The sequence below is a fragment of the Arachis hypogaea genome, chromosome 3 (genome assembly GCF_003086295.3).
Source record: "Arachis hypogaea cultivar Tifrunner chromosome 3, arahy.Tifrunner.gnm2.J5K5, whole genome shotgun sequence".
In the NCBI taxonomy this organism is placed as follows: Eukaryota; Viridiplantae; Streptophyta; class Magnoliopsida; order Fabales; family Fabaceae; genus Arachis; species Arachis hypogaea.
The window spans coordinates 47,545,041-47,561,730 of NC_092038.1; the positions used below are offsets into that span (position 1 = coordinate 47,545,041).

Sequence of the window (16,690 nt, forward strand, 5' to 3'; positions counted from 1 at the left end):
GTGGTAATACTGGAAGACAGAGTGCTTTGGGCCACGGCCAAGACTCAACAAGTAGCTATGTTCAAGAATCATCATACCTTACTAGGAGAATCAATAACACTATCTGGATTCTAAGTTCCTAAAGAAGCCAATCATTTTGAATTTCAAAGGATAGAGTGAGATGCCAAAACTATTCAGAGGCAAAAAGCTAAAAGCCCCGCTCATCTAATTAATACTGATCTTCATAGATGTTTTTGGAATTCATTGCATATTCTCTTCTTTTTATCTTATTTGATTTTCAGTTGCTTGAGGACAAGCAACAATTTAAGTTTGGTGTTGTGATGAGCGGATAATTTGTACGCTTTTTGGCATTGTTTTTAGTATGTTTTTAGTATGATCTAGTTAGTTTTTAGTATATTTTTATTAGTTTTTAGTTAAAATTCACTTTTCTGGACTTTACTATGAGTTTGTGTGTTTTTCTGTGATTTCAGGTATTTTCTGGCTGAAATTGAGGGACCTGAGCAAAAATCTGATTCAGAGACTAAAAAGGACTGCAGATGCTGTTGGATTCTGACCTCCCTGCACTCGAAGCTGATTTTCTGGAGCTACAGAAGCCCAATTGGCGCTCTCTCAACGGAGTTGGAAAGTAGACATCCTGGGCTTTCCAGAAATATATAATAGTCCATACTTTGCCCAAGATTTGATGGCCCAAACCGGCGTTCAAAGTCACCCTCAGAATTCCCAGCGTTAAACGCCGGAACTGGCACAAGAATTGGAGTTAAACGCCCAAACTGGCACCAAAGCTGGCGTTTAACTCCAAGAGAAGTCTCTACACGAAAATGCTTCATTGCTCAGCCCAAACACACACCAAGTGGGCCCGGAAGTGGATTTTTATGTCATTTACTCATCTCTGTAAACCTTAGGCTACTAGTTTTCTATAAGTAGGACCTTTTACTATGTATTGAGACATCTTGGTAGCTATCTTTGTTCTGATGCTATCTTAGATCATTGGGAGGCTGGCCATTCGGCCATGCCTAGACCTTATTCTTATGTATTTTCAACGGTGGAGTTTCTACACACCATAGATTAAGGTGTGGAGCTCTGCTATACCTCGAGTATTAATGCAATTACTATTGTTCTCCTATTCAATTCCGTTTGTTCTTGTTCTAAGATATCACTTGTTCTTAAACTTGATGAATGTGATGATCTGTGACTCTCATCATCATTCTCACCTATGAACGTGTGACTGACAACCACCTCCGTTCTACCTTCGATTGGGTGAATATCTCTTGGATTCTTTAACCGGAATCTTCGTGGTATAGGCTAGAACTGATGGCGGCATTCAAGAGAATCCGGAAGGTCTAACTTTGTCTGTGGTATTCTGAGTAGGATTCAATGATTGAATGACTGTGACGTGCTTCAAACTCCTAAAGGCGTGGCGTTAGTGACAGACGCAAAAGAATCACTGGATTCTATTCCGGCCTGATCGAGAACCGACAGATGGATAGCCGTGCCGTGACAGGGTGCGTTGAACATTTCCACTGAGAGGATGGGAGGTAGCCATTGACAACGGTGAAACCCTTGCTTAAGCTTGCCATGGAAAGGAGTAGGAAGAATTGGATGAAGACAATAGGAAAGCAGAGAGACGGAAGGGAAGGCATCTTCATACGCTTATCTGAAATTCCTACCAATGAATTACATAAGTATCTCTATCTTTATCTTTATGTTATATGCGTTTATCACCATACCCATTTGAGTCTTCCTGACTAAGATTTACAAGGTGACCATAGCTTGCTTCATACCAACAATCTCTGTGGGATCGACCCTTACTCGCGTAAGGTTTATTACTTGGACGACCCAGTACACTTGCTGGTTAGTTGTGCGAAGTTGTGTTTATGCCATGGTATTGAACACCAAGTTTTTGGATTCATTACCGGGGATTATTTGATTTGTGAAAAGTATTGATCACAATTTCGCATACCAATACGCTTATTTGAAATTCTCACCAATGAATTACATAAGTATCTTTATCTTTATCTTTATGTTTTATTCATCATCCATAACTATTTTAGTCTGCCTGACTGAGATTTACAAGATGACCATAGCTTGCTTCATACCAACAATCTCCGTGGGATCGACCCTTACTCGCGTAAGGTTTATTACTTGGACGACCCAGTGCACTTGCTGGTTAGTTGTGCGAAGTTGTGATAAAGAGTTGGGATTACAATTGTGCGTACCATGTTGATGGCGCCATTGATGATCACAATTTCGTGCACCACTTCCCTATCACCTTTTTCCAGAAACCGGCATCTTGCATCTTCTTCTTTAACGCTTCCTTCTGCTGTTTCACCTTCCTCTCTTCTGGCTCTGTTTAGTCCTTGCGAACTGCCTCATAACTTGGGATGGCAGGGTGCAAGTTATGCATATGCTCAGTCATGTAGTTTAACTTAGCCTGAGTGTTTATGCTAAATTCTTCTCGATGCAGCTGCCTTCCTTCGTTGAGCACACTGAATTCGTTGAAGGCTTTCTTCTGAGTTTTCTGATGTTGGTTGAGTTCTTGGAGGAGTTTTTCTTGGCTTTCTTGCCTTTCAGACACTTGACTGATGACCTGGGTGAGCTAGGGAGTAATGCTCCTGTTGTAATTCCATTTGCTGTTTCTGCCACTCTCTTTGTTGATCCATCCAACTAGAGAGTAGTTTTTCTTGATGATCCATCCTTTGAGCTTGGACATGTAGTTGTTGTTCTTGTCCCTCCATATAGATCCTTGCCATATCCTCAATGGCTCCTTGAATGTGACCCAAATTTATGTTGGTTGGGTCGTAGTACCCTTCTTGATGATATTCTGTTGGTTGGGGTTCTTCTTGGAAAGGTTCTTCCTCTTGTGCTTCTTCTGATGTCCTCTTCCTTAGATGTGGTCTTCTCTGCTGTTGAGCTGGAGTCACATGTGTTATGCGTTGGAGTGTAAGTGATCTCCCAAGACTTACCCAAGTTGGATTGCTGTCTTCAAAGACTACCTTGGCTTTCACGCATAATCTAAGGATGGTACTAGGGTACCAAAGTCTAACACCCGAATCTCTCTTCTCAGCTGATTCTTGGATTCCCTCAGCTATAATTTCGTGTACATTGATGCTTCCACCCTTTATTAAACAATGTACCATGGTAGCTCGAGCAATATTGACCTCAGAATTGTTTGCGCTGGAAGGATTACCATGGTAGCTCGAGCAATATTGACCTCAGAATTGTTTGCGCTGGAAGGATAGACCGTCTCACAAGCTCAAACCATCACTTGGCTTCCGGGATGAGGTCGCCTCTCCTAATGAACCGTGGTCTCCTATCCGAGTACCTTTCCCAATCCGATCCTATAACACACATGTCGTTCACAATCTCTTCAAGTTCATCATTGCCAGGGCCATTGCTTATTCTTTCATGATAACTGAGCTTGTCAAAATGGGGTGATTTCAGATGAAGAGTTCTTGTTATAGCATTGGGGCTGAAATCTACCTCTGTTCCTCTTACGTAGTTCTTGAAGGTGGGGGCTATGGTCTTGTCTTCTCTAACCACATTTGCATAGAATTCCCTGATGAGGGTTGCATTTATCCTTGCTTCCGGGTTAGTGAGCTTTTGCCATCCCCTTTGCTCAATTTTTTCTCGAATCTGTGGGCATTCATCTTCATTAAATTGGAATGTCAACTCAGACAGTATCGTTTTGTTCTTTATCCGTTCAAACTCGAGCTCAGAGAAGGCTGTTTTAAATCTCCCGGCATCAGAGGGAGGCTCTCCACTGGTTCCTTCCTCTTTTGCCTCTTAGAGCTTGATGATGCCATAAGTGAGAATTGGTTTGCGAAGGTGGTGAAGGATATGAGTTTGAAGATAGAGTCTGGTTGGTTTGAGGCAAGATGTGTCTTAGAGGAATGTATTTTGAGAGAAAGAAGAGAGGTGAGTTGGATGAATAGTTAAGAAGGGCTAGAGTGGTGAGGGTTCCTTATATCGGTTAGTGGTAAGAATTGAAGGGTGTAGATTGTTAGGGAAGTTCAATGGTGGACGGTGGTTTATTTTGGGGCACGACGATCATTGCTTTTGGGTGTACAGAGATGAGTAAATGACATAAAAATCCACTTCCGGGCCCACTTGGTGTGTGCTTGGGCTGAGAATTGAAGCATTTTCGTGTAGAGACTCCTCTTGGAGTTAAACGCCAGCTTTTGTGCCAGTTTGGGCGTTTAACTCCCATTTTGGTGCCAGTTCCGGCGTTTAACGCTGGAATTCCTGAGGGTGACTTTGAACGCCGGTTTGGGCCATCAAATATTGGGCAAAGTATGGACTATCATATATTGCTGGAAAGCTCAGGATGTCTACTTTCCAACGCCGTTGAGAGCGCGCCAATTGGGTTTCTGTAGCTCCAGAAAATCCACTTCGAGTGCAGGGAGGTCAGAATCCAACAGCATCTGCAGTCCTTTTGAGTCTCTGAATCAGATTTTTGCTCAGGTCCCTCAATTTCAGCCAGAAAATACCTAAAATCACAGAAAAACACACAAACTCATAGTAAAGTCCAGAAAAGTGAATTTTAACTAAAAACTAATAAAAATATACTAAAAACTAACTATATCATACTAAAAACAATGCCAAAAAGCGTACAAATTATCCGCTCATCACAACACCAAACTTAAATTGTTGCTTGTCCTCAAGCAACTGAAATCAAATAAGATAAAAAGAAGAGAATATGCAATGAATTCCAAAAACATCTATGAAGATCAGTATTAGTTAGATGAGCGGGGCTTTTAGCTTTTTGCCTCTGAATAGTTTTGGCATCTCACTCTATCCTTTGAAATTCAAAATGATTGGCTTCTTTAGGAACTTAGAATCCAGATAGTGTTATTGATTCTCCTAGTAAAGTATGATGATTCTTGAACATAGCTACTTATTGAGTCTTGGCCGTGGCCCAAAGCACTCTGTCTTCCAGTATTACCACCGGATACATACATGCCACAGACACATAATTGGGTGAACCTTTTCAGATTATGACTCAGCTTTGCTAGAGTCCCCAATTAGAGGTGTCTAGGGTTCTTAAGCACACTCTTTTTGCCTTGGATCACAACTTTATTTTCTTTCTTTTTCTCTTTCTTTTTCTTTTTCCTCTCTTTTTTTTTGAATTTTTTTTTGTATTCACTGCTTTTTCTTGCTTCAAGAATCATTTTTATGATTTTTCAGATCCTCAGTAACATGTCTCCTTTTTCATCATTCTTTCAAGAACCAACATTCATGAACCACAAATTCAAAAGACATATGCACTGTTTAAGCATACACTCAGAAAACAAAAATATTGCCACCACATCAAAATAATTAAACTGTTATAAAATTCAAAATTCATGCAATTCTTTCTTTTTCAATTAAGAACATTTTTCATTTAAGAAAGGTGATGGATTCATAGGATATTCATAACTTTAAGGCATAGACACTAAAACACTAATGATCACAAGACACAAACATAGACAAACATAAGCACTAAAATTCGAAAAACAGGAAAATAAAGAACAAGGAAATTAAAGAACGGGTCCACCTTAGTGATGGCGGCTCTTTCTTCCTCTTGAAGATCCTATGGAGTGCTTGAGCTCCTCAATGTCTCTTCCTTGTCTTTGTTGCTCCTCTCTCATGATTCTTTGATCTTCTCTAATTTCATGGAGGATGATGGAGTGTTCTTGATGCTCCACCCTTAGTTGTCCCATGTTGGAACTCAATTTTCCTAGGGAGGTGTTTAGTTGCTCCCAATAGTTTTGTGGAGGAAAGTGCATCCCTTGAGGTATCTCAGGGATCTCATGATGAGTGGGGTCTCTTGTGTGCTCCATCCTCTTCTTAGTGATGGGCTTGTCCTCATCAATAGGGATGTCTCCCTCTATGTCAACTCCAACCAAATAACAGAGGTGACAAATGAGATGAGGAAAGGCCAACCTTGCCAAGGTAGAAGACTTGTCCGCCACCTTATAAAGTTCTTGAGATATAACCTCATGAACTTCTATTTCTTCTCCAATCATGATGCTATGAATCATGATAGCCCGGTCTATAGTAACTTCGGACCGGTTGCTAGTGGGAATGATTGAGCGTTGGATAAACTCCAACCATCCTCTAGCCACGGGTTTGAGGTCATGCCTTCTCAATTGAACCGGCTTCCCTCTTGAATCTCTCTTTCATTGGGCGCCCTCTTCACAAATAACTGTGAGGACTTGGTCCAACCTTTGATCAAAGTTGACCCTTCTAGTGTAAGGATGTTCATCTCCTTGCATCATGGGCAAATTGAATGCCAACCTTACACTTTCCGGACTAAAATCCAAGTATTTCCCCCGAACCATAGTAAGATAATTCTTTGGATCCGGGTTCACACTTTGATCATGGTTCTTGGTGATCCATGCATTGGCATAGAACTCTTGAACCATTAAGATTCTGACTTGTTGAATGGGGTTGGTAAGAACTTCCCAACCTCTTCTTCGGATCTCATGTCGGATCTCCAGATATTCACCCTTTTTGAGTGAAAAAGGGACCTCGGGGATCACCTTCTTCAAGGCCACAACTTCATAGAAGTGGTCTTGATGCACCCTTGAGATGAATCTCTCCATCTCCCATGACTCGGAGGTGGAAGCTTTTGCCTTCCCTTTCCTCTTTCTAGAGGTTTCTCCGGCCTTGGATGCCATAAATGGTTATGGAAAAACAAAAAGCAATGCTTTTACCACACCAAACTTAAAATGTTTGCTCGTCCTCGAGCAAAAGAAGAAAGAAGAGAGTAAAAGAAGAAGAAATGAGGAAGAAGGGAATGGCTTTGTGTTCGGCCAAAAGGGGGAGAAGTGGTGTTTAGGTTGTGTGAAAATGAAGGAGTGAAGATGGGTTTATATAGGAGAGGGGGAAGGGTAGGGTTCAGTCAATTGAGGGTGGGTTTGGGTGGGAAAGTGGTTTGAATTTGAATGGTGAGGTAGGTGGGGTTTTATGAAGGATGGATGTGAGTGGTGAAGAGAAAGATGGGATTTGATAGGTGAAGGGTTTTTAGGGAAGAGGTGTTGAGGTGATTGGTGAATGGGTGAAGAAGAGAGAGTGTGGTGGGGTAGGTGGGGATCCTGTGGGGTCCACAGATCCTGAGGTGTCAAGGAAAAGTCATCCCTGCATCAAATGGCATGCAAAAATGCATTTTTAGCCATTTCTGGCGTTAAACGCCGGGCTGGTGCCCATTTCTGGCATTTAACGCCAGCTTCTTGCCCTTTTTTGGCGTTTAACGCCAGTCTGGTGCCCCTTTCTGGCGTTAAACGCCCAGAATGGTGCCAGACTGGGCGTTAAACGCCCATCTGCTAGCCTCACTGGCGTTTAAACGCCAGTGCGCTCTCCTCCAGGGTGTGCTGTTTTTCTTTCTGTTTTTCATTCTGTTTTTGCTTTTTCCATTGATTTTGTGACTTCTTATGATCATCAACCTACAGAGAACATAAAATAACAAAGAAAAATAGATAAAATATAACATTGGGTTGCCTCCCAACAAGCGCTTCTTTAATTTCATTAGCTTGACAGAGGACTCTCATGGAGCCTCAGAAATGCTCAGAGCTATGTTGGAACCTCCCAACACCAAACTTAGAGTTTGAATGTGGGGGTTCAACACCAAACTTAGAGTTTGGTTGTGGCCTCCCAACACCAAACTTAGAGTTTGACTGTGGGGGCTCTGTTTGGCTCTGTTTTGAGAGAAGCTCTTCATGCTTCCTCTCCATGGTGACAGAGGGATATCCTTGAGCCTCAAACACAAAGGATTCTTCATTCACTTGAATGATCAATTCTCCTCTATCAACATCAATCACAACCCTTGCTGTGGCTAGGAAGGGTCTGCCAAGGATGATGGATTCATCCATGCACTTTCCAGTCTCTAGGACTATGAAATCAGCAGGGATGTAATGGTCTTCAACTTTTACCAGAACATCCTCTACAATTCCATAGGCTTGTTTTCTTGAATTGTCTGCCATCTCTAGTGAGATTTTTGCAGCTTGCACCTCAAAGATCCCTAACTTCTCCATTACAGAGAGAGGCATGAGGTTTACACTTGACCCTAAGTCACACAAGGCCTTCTTGAAGGTCATGTGCCTATGGTACAAGGTATTGAAAACTTCCCAGGATCCTGTCTCTTTTGAGGCAGTTTCTGCCTAGACAAGTCATCCAGTTCTTTGGTGAGCAAAGGGGATTCATCCTCCCAAGTCTCATTTCCAAATAACTTGTCATTTAGCTTCATGATTGCTCCAAGGTATTTAGCAACTTTCTCTTCAGTGACATACTCATCCTCTTCAGAGGAAGAATACTCATCAGAGCTCATGAATGGCAGAAGTAAGTCCAATGGAATCTCTATGGTCTCTTTTTGAGCCTCAGATTCCCATGGTTCCTCATTGGGGAACTCATTGGAGGCCAGTGGATGTCCATTGAGGTCTTCCTCAGTGGTGTTCACTGCCTCTTCCTCCTCTCCAAATTCAGCCATGTTGATGGCTTTGCACTCTCCTTTTGGATTTTCTTCTGTATTGCTTGGAAGAGTACTAGGAGGGAGTTCAGTAATTTTCTTGCTCAGCTGACCCACTTGTGCCTCCAAATTTCTAATGGAGGACCTTGTTTCAGTCATGAAACTTTGAGTGGTTTTGATTAGATCAGAGACCATGGTTGCTAAGTCAGAGGTATTCTGCTTAGAACTCTCTGTCTGTTGCTGAGAAGATGATGGAAAAGGCTTGCTATTGCTAAACCTGTTTCTTCCACCATTATTATTGTTAAAACCTTGTTGAGGTCTCTGTTGATCCTTCCATGAGAGATTTGGATGATTTTTCCATGAAGGATTATAGGTGTTTCCATAGGATTCTCCCATGTAATTCACCTCTTCCATTGAAGGGTTCTCAGGATCATAAGCTTCTTCCTCAGATGAAGCCTCCTTAGTACTGCTTGGTGCATTTTGCATTCCAGACAGACTTTGAGAAATCATATTGACTTGTTGAGTCAATATTTTGTTCTGAGCCAATATGGCATTCAGAGTGTCAATCTCAAGAACTCCTTTCTTCTGACTAGTCCCATTGTTCACAGGATTTCTTTCAGAAGTGTACATGAATTGGTTATTTGCAACCATTTCAATCAGCTCTTGAGCTTCTGTAGGCGTCTTCTTCAGATGAAGAGATCCTCCAGCAGAGCTATCCAAAGACATCTTGGACAGTTCAGATAGACCATCATAGAAAATACCTATGATCCATTCAGAAAGCATGTCAGAGGGACACTTTCTGATTAATTGTTTGTATCTTTCCCAAGCTTCATAGAGGGATTCTCCTTCCTTCTGTCTGAAGGTTTGGACTTCCACTCTAAGCTTACTCAATTTTTGAGGTGGAAAGAACTTTGCCAAGAAGGCATTGACTAGCTTTTCCCAAGAGTCCAGGCTTTCTTTAGGTTGTGAGTCCAACCATATTCTAGCTCTGTCTCTTACAGCAAAAGGGAATAGCATAAGTCTGTAGACCTCAGGGTCAACCCCATTAGTCTTGACAGTGTCACAGATTTGCAAGAATTCAGCTAAGAACTGATGAAGATCTTCCAATGGAAGTCCATGGAACTTGCAATTCTGTTGCATTAGAGAAACTAATTGAGGCTTAAGCTCAAAGTTGTTTGCTCCAATGGCAGGGATAGAGATGCTTCTCCCATAAAAGTTGGGAGTAGGTGTAGTAAAGTCACCCAGCACCTTCCTTGCATTGTTGGCATTGTTGTTGTTTTCGGCTGCCATGTGTTCTTCTTCTTTGAAGAATTCGGTTAGGTTCTCTACAGAGAGTTATGCCTTGGCTTCTCTTAGCTTTCGCTTCAAGGTCCTTTCGGGTTCAGGATCAGCCTCAACAAGAATGCTTTTGTCCTTGCTCTTGCTCATAAGAAAGAGAAGAGAACAAGAAAATGTGGAATCCTCTATGTCACAGTATAGAGATTCCTTGAGGTGTCAGAGGAAAAGAAAAATAGAAGACAGAAGTAGAAAATTCGAACTTATCAAAGAAGATGGAGTTCGAATTTTGCATTAAGGAATAGTGTTAGTTCATAAATAGAAGGATGTGAGAAGAGGGGAAGTAATTTTCGAAAATTGAGTAGAAGATTTTGAAATCATTTTGAAAAATACTAATTGATTTTCGAAAATAAAAGTGGGAAAGAAATCAAGTGATTTTTGAAAAAGAATTTGAAATTAGAAATCAAAAAGATTTGATTGAAAGTTATTTTGAAAAAGATGTGGTTAAGAAGATATGATTTGAAAAACATTTTTTAAAAAAATTTGATTTTGAAAATTAATGACTTGGCTATCAAGAAAAGATATGATTCAAACATTAAACCTTTCTCAACAGAAAAGGCAACATACTTGAAATGTTGAGTCAAATCATTAATTGATAGCAAGTATCTTTGAAAATAGAAAGAAATTGAATTTGAAAAAGATTTGATTGAAAATATATGATTTGAAAAAAGATTTGATTTTGAAAAGATTTTGAAAACTTGAAAAAAAATTGCATTGAAAACAAAATCTTCCCTCTTGTGCCATCCTGGCGTTAAACGCCCAGAATGGTGCACATTCTGGCGTTTAACGCCCAAAACTATACCCTTTTGGGCGTTAAACGCCCAACCAGGTACCCTGGCTGGCGTTTAAACGCCAGTCTGTCCTTCTTCACTGGGCGTTTTGAACGCCCAGCTTTTTCTGTGTAATTCCTCTGCTGTATGTTCTGAATCTTCAATTATCTATATTATTGACTTGAAAAGACACAAATTAAAAATATTTTTGGATTTTTAATAGTGAGGAATAATCAAAATGCAACTAAAATCAAATAATAATGCATGCAAGACACCAAACTTAGCAATTTGTATACTACTGACACTATATGAGACACATAAACACTCAAGTCAAGAGAATTCAAAGATCAAAGCAATGAAATCATCAAGAACAACTTGAAGATGAATGAAGACACATGCATGAATGCAAGAAGAACAGAAACATGCAATTGACACCAAACTTAATATGAGACTCTAGACTCAAACAAGAAATTTTTGGATTTTATGATTTTGTAATTTTTTTGTGCTTTTTTTCGAAAATTAAGTGGAAAAAGAAAATAAAGATATCAAAATTCTTAATGAGAATTCCAGGAATCATGCAATGTTTAGTCTAGGACTCCGGTCCAGGAATTAGACATGGCTTCACAGCCAGCCAAGCTTTCAAGGAAAGCTTCGGTCCAAAACACTAGACATGGCCAATGGCCAGCCAAGCCTTAGCAGATCACTGCTCCAAAAGCAAGATTGATAGAAATCAACAAGCTCTTGTGATGATAAGTTGAAACCTCGGTCCAATGGAATTAGACATGGCTTCACAGCCAGCCAGATTTCAACAAATCATCATGAAACTCTAGAATTCATCTTCAAGAATTCCGAAAAAAAAAATACCTAATCTAAGCAACAAGATAAACCGTCAGTTGTCCATACTCGAACAATCCCCGGCAACGGCGCCAAAAACTTGGTGGACGAAATTGTGATCACACAACTTCGCACAACTAACCAGCAAGTGTACTGGGTTGTCCAAGTAATAAACCTTACGCGAGTAAGGGTCGATCCCACAGAGATTGTTGGTATGAAGCAAGCTATGGTCACCTTGTAAATCTCAGTCAGGCAAACTCAAATGGGTATGGTGATAAACGAATAAAACATAAAGATAAAGATAGAGATACTTATGTAATTCACTGGTAGGAATTTCAGATAAGCGTATGAAGATGCCTTCCCTTCCGTCTCTCTGCTTTCCTACTGTCTTCATCCAATCCTTCCTACTCCTTTCCATGGCAAGCTTAAGCAAGGGTTTCACCGTTGTCAGTGGCTACCTCCCATCCTCTCAGTGGAAATGTTCAACGCACCCTGTCACGGCACGGCTATCCATCTGTCGGTTCTCGATCAGGCCGGAATAGAATCCAGTGATTCTTTTGCGTCTGTCACTAACACCCCGCCCTCAGGAGTTTGAAGCATGTCACAGTCATTCAATCATTGAATCCTACTCAGAATACCACAGACAAGGTTAGACCTTCCGGATTCTCTTGAATGCCGCCATCAGTTCTAGCCTATACCACGAAGATTCCGGTTAAAGAATCCAAGAGATATCCACCCAATCTAAGGTAGAACGGAGGTGGTTGTCAGGCACACGTTCATAGGTGAGAATGATGATGAGTGTCACGGATCATCACATTCATCAAGTTGAAGAACAAGTGATATCTTAGAACAAGAACAAGCGGAATTGAATAGAAGAACAGTAGTAATTGCATTAATACTCGAGGTACAGCAGAGCTCCACACCTTAATCTATGGTGTGTAGAAACTCCACCGTTGAAAATACATAAGAACAAGGTCTAGGCATGGCCGAATGGCCAGCCTCCCAAAGTGATCAAAAGATCTAAAGATCAAACGATTCCAAAGATCCGAAGATTCAAAATACAATAGTAAAAGGTCCTACTTATAGAAAACTAGTAACCTAGGGTGTACAGAGATGAGTAAATGACATAAAAATCCACTTCCGGGCCCACTTGGTGTGTGCTTGGGCTGAGCATTGAAGCATTTTCGTGTAGAGACTCCTCTTGGAGTTAAACGCCAGCTTTTGTGCCAGTTTGGGCGTTTAACTCCCATTTTGGTGCCAGTTCCGGCGTTTAACGCTGGAATTCCTGAGGGTGACTTTGAACGCCAGTTTGGGCCATCAACTATTGGGCAAAGTATGGACTATCATATATTGCTGGAAAGCCCAGGATGTCTACTTTCCAACGCCGTTGAGAGCGCGCCAATTGGGCTACTGTAGCTCCAGAAAATACACTTCGAGTGCAGGGAGGTCAGAATCCAACAGCATCTGCAGTCCTTTTTAGTCTCTGAATCAGATTTTTGCTCAGGTCCCTCAATTTTAGCCAGAAAATACCTGAAATCACAGAAAAACACACAAACTCATAGTAAAGTCCAGAAAAGTGAATTTTAACTAAAAACTAATAAAAATATACTAAAAACTAACTAGATCATACTAAAAACATACTAAAAACAATGCCAAAAAGCGTACAAATTATCCGCTCATCATGGTGTTTAAGGGTTTAATCAAGACTCTTAGCCCAAAATGACATAAGTTGTGTTCATGCCATCTTAATGTGCCTTGAACACCAAACTTGTTATTCACTATATGTTGCATATAAGGGTTCTGTTAAATGTTTGTCAAAGTTGTTTTGAAATTCATGATCTTACTTTATTAACTAACACTAAAGAATTTAAAAGAAGGGATAAGAATCATGGGTTTCCTCCCATGAAGCGCTTCTTTAACGTCATTAGCTTGACGGTTGACCCTTGTCAGGGTGGTTGGTGGTGCTTCAAATCCTCTCCTCTTGCAGTGTGTTTGTCTCCAGTGGCTTTGTTGAGAAGCTCCACATGTTCCAAGGATAAGACTTTGTTGACGATGTACACTTGAGGTAGCTGAGATGGGATGGTAGGAAGATAAGGTGGGATGGTTGGATAGTGAGCAGAGATCACTTCATCTCTTGGAGAGAAATCTTCTGTAGGGATCTTCTTGTTTCTCCATCTTCTGGGTACTTTCCTCCTTGTTTCCATTGATGCTGTCTTGCTTTCTATGGACTCTTTGTTGCTAGCTTTGCATGACTCTGGTGGGCTCAGCTCCCCTTGAGTTACCTTTGAATGAGGTTCTTCCTGAATATATGGCTTTCCAACCAATGGGGTTTCCAATTGTGTTATTTGTGCTTCACTACTTGTTTCTTGCATTAGTGCTTCATTATGCTCATCTCTTGATTCTTTGTTTTCTTGACTTGCTTCTTGCCATGATTTGAAGACATTGAAGATGAGTTGTTCATCATGTATCCTTAAGATTAGCTCTCCCCGTTCCACATCTATAAGTGCCCTAGCAGTGGCTAAGAATGGCCTCCCTAAGATGATTGGATGGAGGTGACTTTCTTCCATCTCCAAGATAACAAAATCTGTGGGAAGATAGTAGCTCCCAACCTTCACCATCACATTTTCAACTACTCCTATTGCCTGTTTTTGAGTTTTGTCAGCCAATCTAATAATTACATCAGTAGGAGTTAGTTCATTGATTTGGAGCTTCTTCATGAGGGAGAGGGGCATTAAGTTGATGCTTGCTCCCAAGTCACAAAGCCCTTTGTCAATCTTTGTTCTGCCTATAGCACAAGGGATGTGGAAGCTCCCTGGGTCTTTTCTTTTTATAGGTAGCTGTGGTTGGATGAGAGCACTGCATTCCATGTTCATCAGTATTGTTTGCCCACCTTTTAGTGAACTTTTTCTGGTCAACAGCTCTTTTATGTACTTAATGTATGCAGGCATCTGTTGGATAGCTTTAATGAATGGTCTGTTCACATGAAGGGATGCAAACATATCAAGGAACCTTGAATATATTCTTCTTGCTTCACCACCTTTGAGTCTTTGAGGGAAAGGTGCATATGGGTTCAGACCCTCTTCTTTTAGCTTCTCCTTCTGTGGAGGGTTAGGTTCCTGAATTCTCTCCTCATGTTCATCTTCTGGACTGTCTTGAAGATGTTTTGCTTGTGTGATTGCTTCCTCCACACTCACTTCATCACTAGTGGTGATCACCTTGCACTCTTCCCATCTTACTTTCTTAGCTTCTCCTCTGGGGTTCTTCTCTGTGTCACTTGGGAAGCTATCAGTGGAATTAGGGATTTGCTGGGATAAATATCCTACTTGGGATTCCAATCTTTTGATGGTATCTCCTTGGTTCTTGATGTTGGTTTGCACCTCATCCTTGAATGCTTTATTGTCCTGGACTTCATTGCATAGACCTTCAAATAAGGTTTCAATACTAGAGAGTCTATCCTCAGAGTATGATGGTGGGTTTGGGTTATAAGAGTGAAGATGATCATGCTGGTTTTGATATGGATGTTGAGGAGTGTTGTTAGGTGGTTATTGATATGATTTTTGTGATGAATGTTGGTGGATAGTATGGTTGTTGTGATTTTGACGTCTCTGGTCTTGGCCTTGGTCTTGTTGGTTTCCCCACCCAAAGTTGGGGTGGTTCTTCCATCCTGGATTGTAAGTTTTGGAGTATAGATCATGATTTTGCCTTGGTGAGTTACCAACATAGTTGGCTTGCTCCCATTCACTTCCTTCTACTGTGTCTACTCCTTCTTGGGTTGATGATTGTGTGGTGATTGCTGCAACTTGGTTCTACTCCATTTACTTTGTGAGGTCAGCTAGTTGCTTGGCAATCATCTTGTTCTGAGCTAGCAGTGCATCAACATGGTTCAGTTCCATTACACCTCGAGTGTTGCTCCTTTCAGAAGCATAAAAGTAGTCATTCTCAGCTACAGTCTCAATGACATCTATGGTTTCTTCAATGGTCTTCTTCTTGTTCAAAGATCCTCCGGATGAGTGGTCTATTGCCTTCTTTGATTCATACGAGAGTCCCTCATAGAAAATATGCAGCTGTACCCATTCATTGAACATGTCCGGTGGGCACCTTCTTGTCAAATCCTTAAACCTCTCCCATGCTTCGTAGAGAGTCTCACCATCTTGTTGCCTGAAAGTTTATACCTCAGCTCTCAGCCTATTGATCCTTTGAGGAGGGTAGAACCTTGCCAAGAATTTGTTCACTACATCTTCCCATGCTGTTAAACTCTCCTTTGGAAAAGACTCCAACCATTTAGACGCCTTGTCCCTGAGTGAAAAGGGGAACAAAAGCAATCTGTAAACATCTGGGTGGACACCATTAGACTTCACGGTGTCACATATTTTTAGGAAGGTGGTTAAATGTTGATTTAGGTCTTCTTGGGAACTTCCTCCGAATGAACAGTTATTCTGAACAAGGGTGATGAGCTGGGGTTTTAGCTCAAAGTTGTTAGCATGTATGGTTTGCTTTTGGATGCTGCTTCCACAGTTGCATGGGTCTGGATTGATGTAAGATTCTAGAACCCTTCTTCCTGGCTCAGCATGATTCACATGGCTATCTCTGGCATGGTTATGAGCTTCTCCTTCATGGTTATCCTCCATGATTGTTTCAAAGAATTCATCCTCTTCCTCTATTCCAACAACTCTTTTGCCTCTTGCTTCCCTCCTTTTTCTAAGGAGAGTCCTCTCAGGTTCAGAATCAAAGGGTGTTGAAGCTCCACTTCTTCTACCTGTCATACAACCAGCACAGCTCATAGCAAGAAAGAAATTACAGAGATTATAATGGTTAAAGTGGTTGTTAGTGTGAGTGGTGCAAATTGTCAAATAGTTAGTGGGTTAGTGAACAGAATTATAAATAATGCGGGAAAATAAAAGGGGAGATAAGGAAAGGGAAGAAGTAACTGTAACTGAAAGTAAACAGCTAAACAAAATGAACAAAAGAAAAAAAATGATCAATCTAGTGATCTTCCAACTAAATCATTGTTGATTCAAAATCATTCCCCGGCAACGGCGCCATAAACTTGATGCATGGGAATTTGTCTCTCAACAAATCTCCCTCGGCAAGTATACCGAATTATCGTCAAGTAAAAACTCACAATAGAGTGAGGTCGAATCCCACAGGGATTGATTGGTCAAGAAATTTTAATTGGAAGAATGCTCTAGTTGAGCTAAGCAGAAAGTGGATATAGAATTGCAGAAAATTAAATGGCGGGAGAGTAAATGACAGAAAATAAAGTGCAGAATCTTAAATGGGAAATGGGGGTGATTAGCATGAAAGTAAA

At 41.0% G+C, this 16,690-nt stretch overlaps 1 pseudogene; it reads left to right on the plus strand.

Annotated features, from left to right (window-relative positions):
* The first annotated feature begins 15,467 nt into the window (after positions 1-15,467).
* LOC112793801 (small nucleolar RNA R71) lies at positions 15,468-15,569 on the plus strand (annotated as a pseudogene).
* The last annotated feature ends 1,121 nt before the right edge of the window (positions 15,570-16,690 follow it).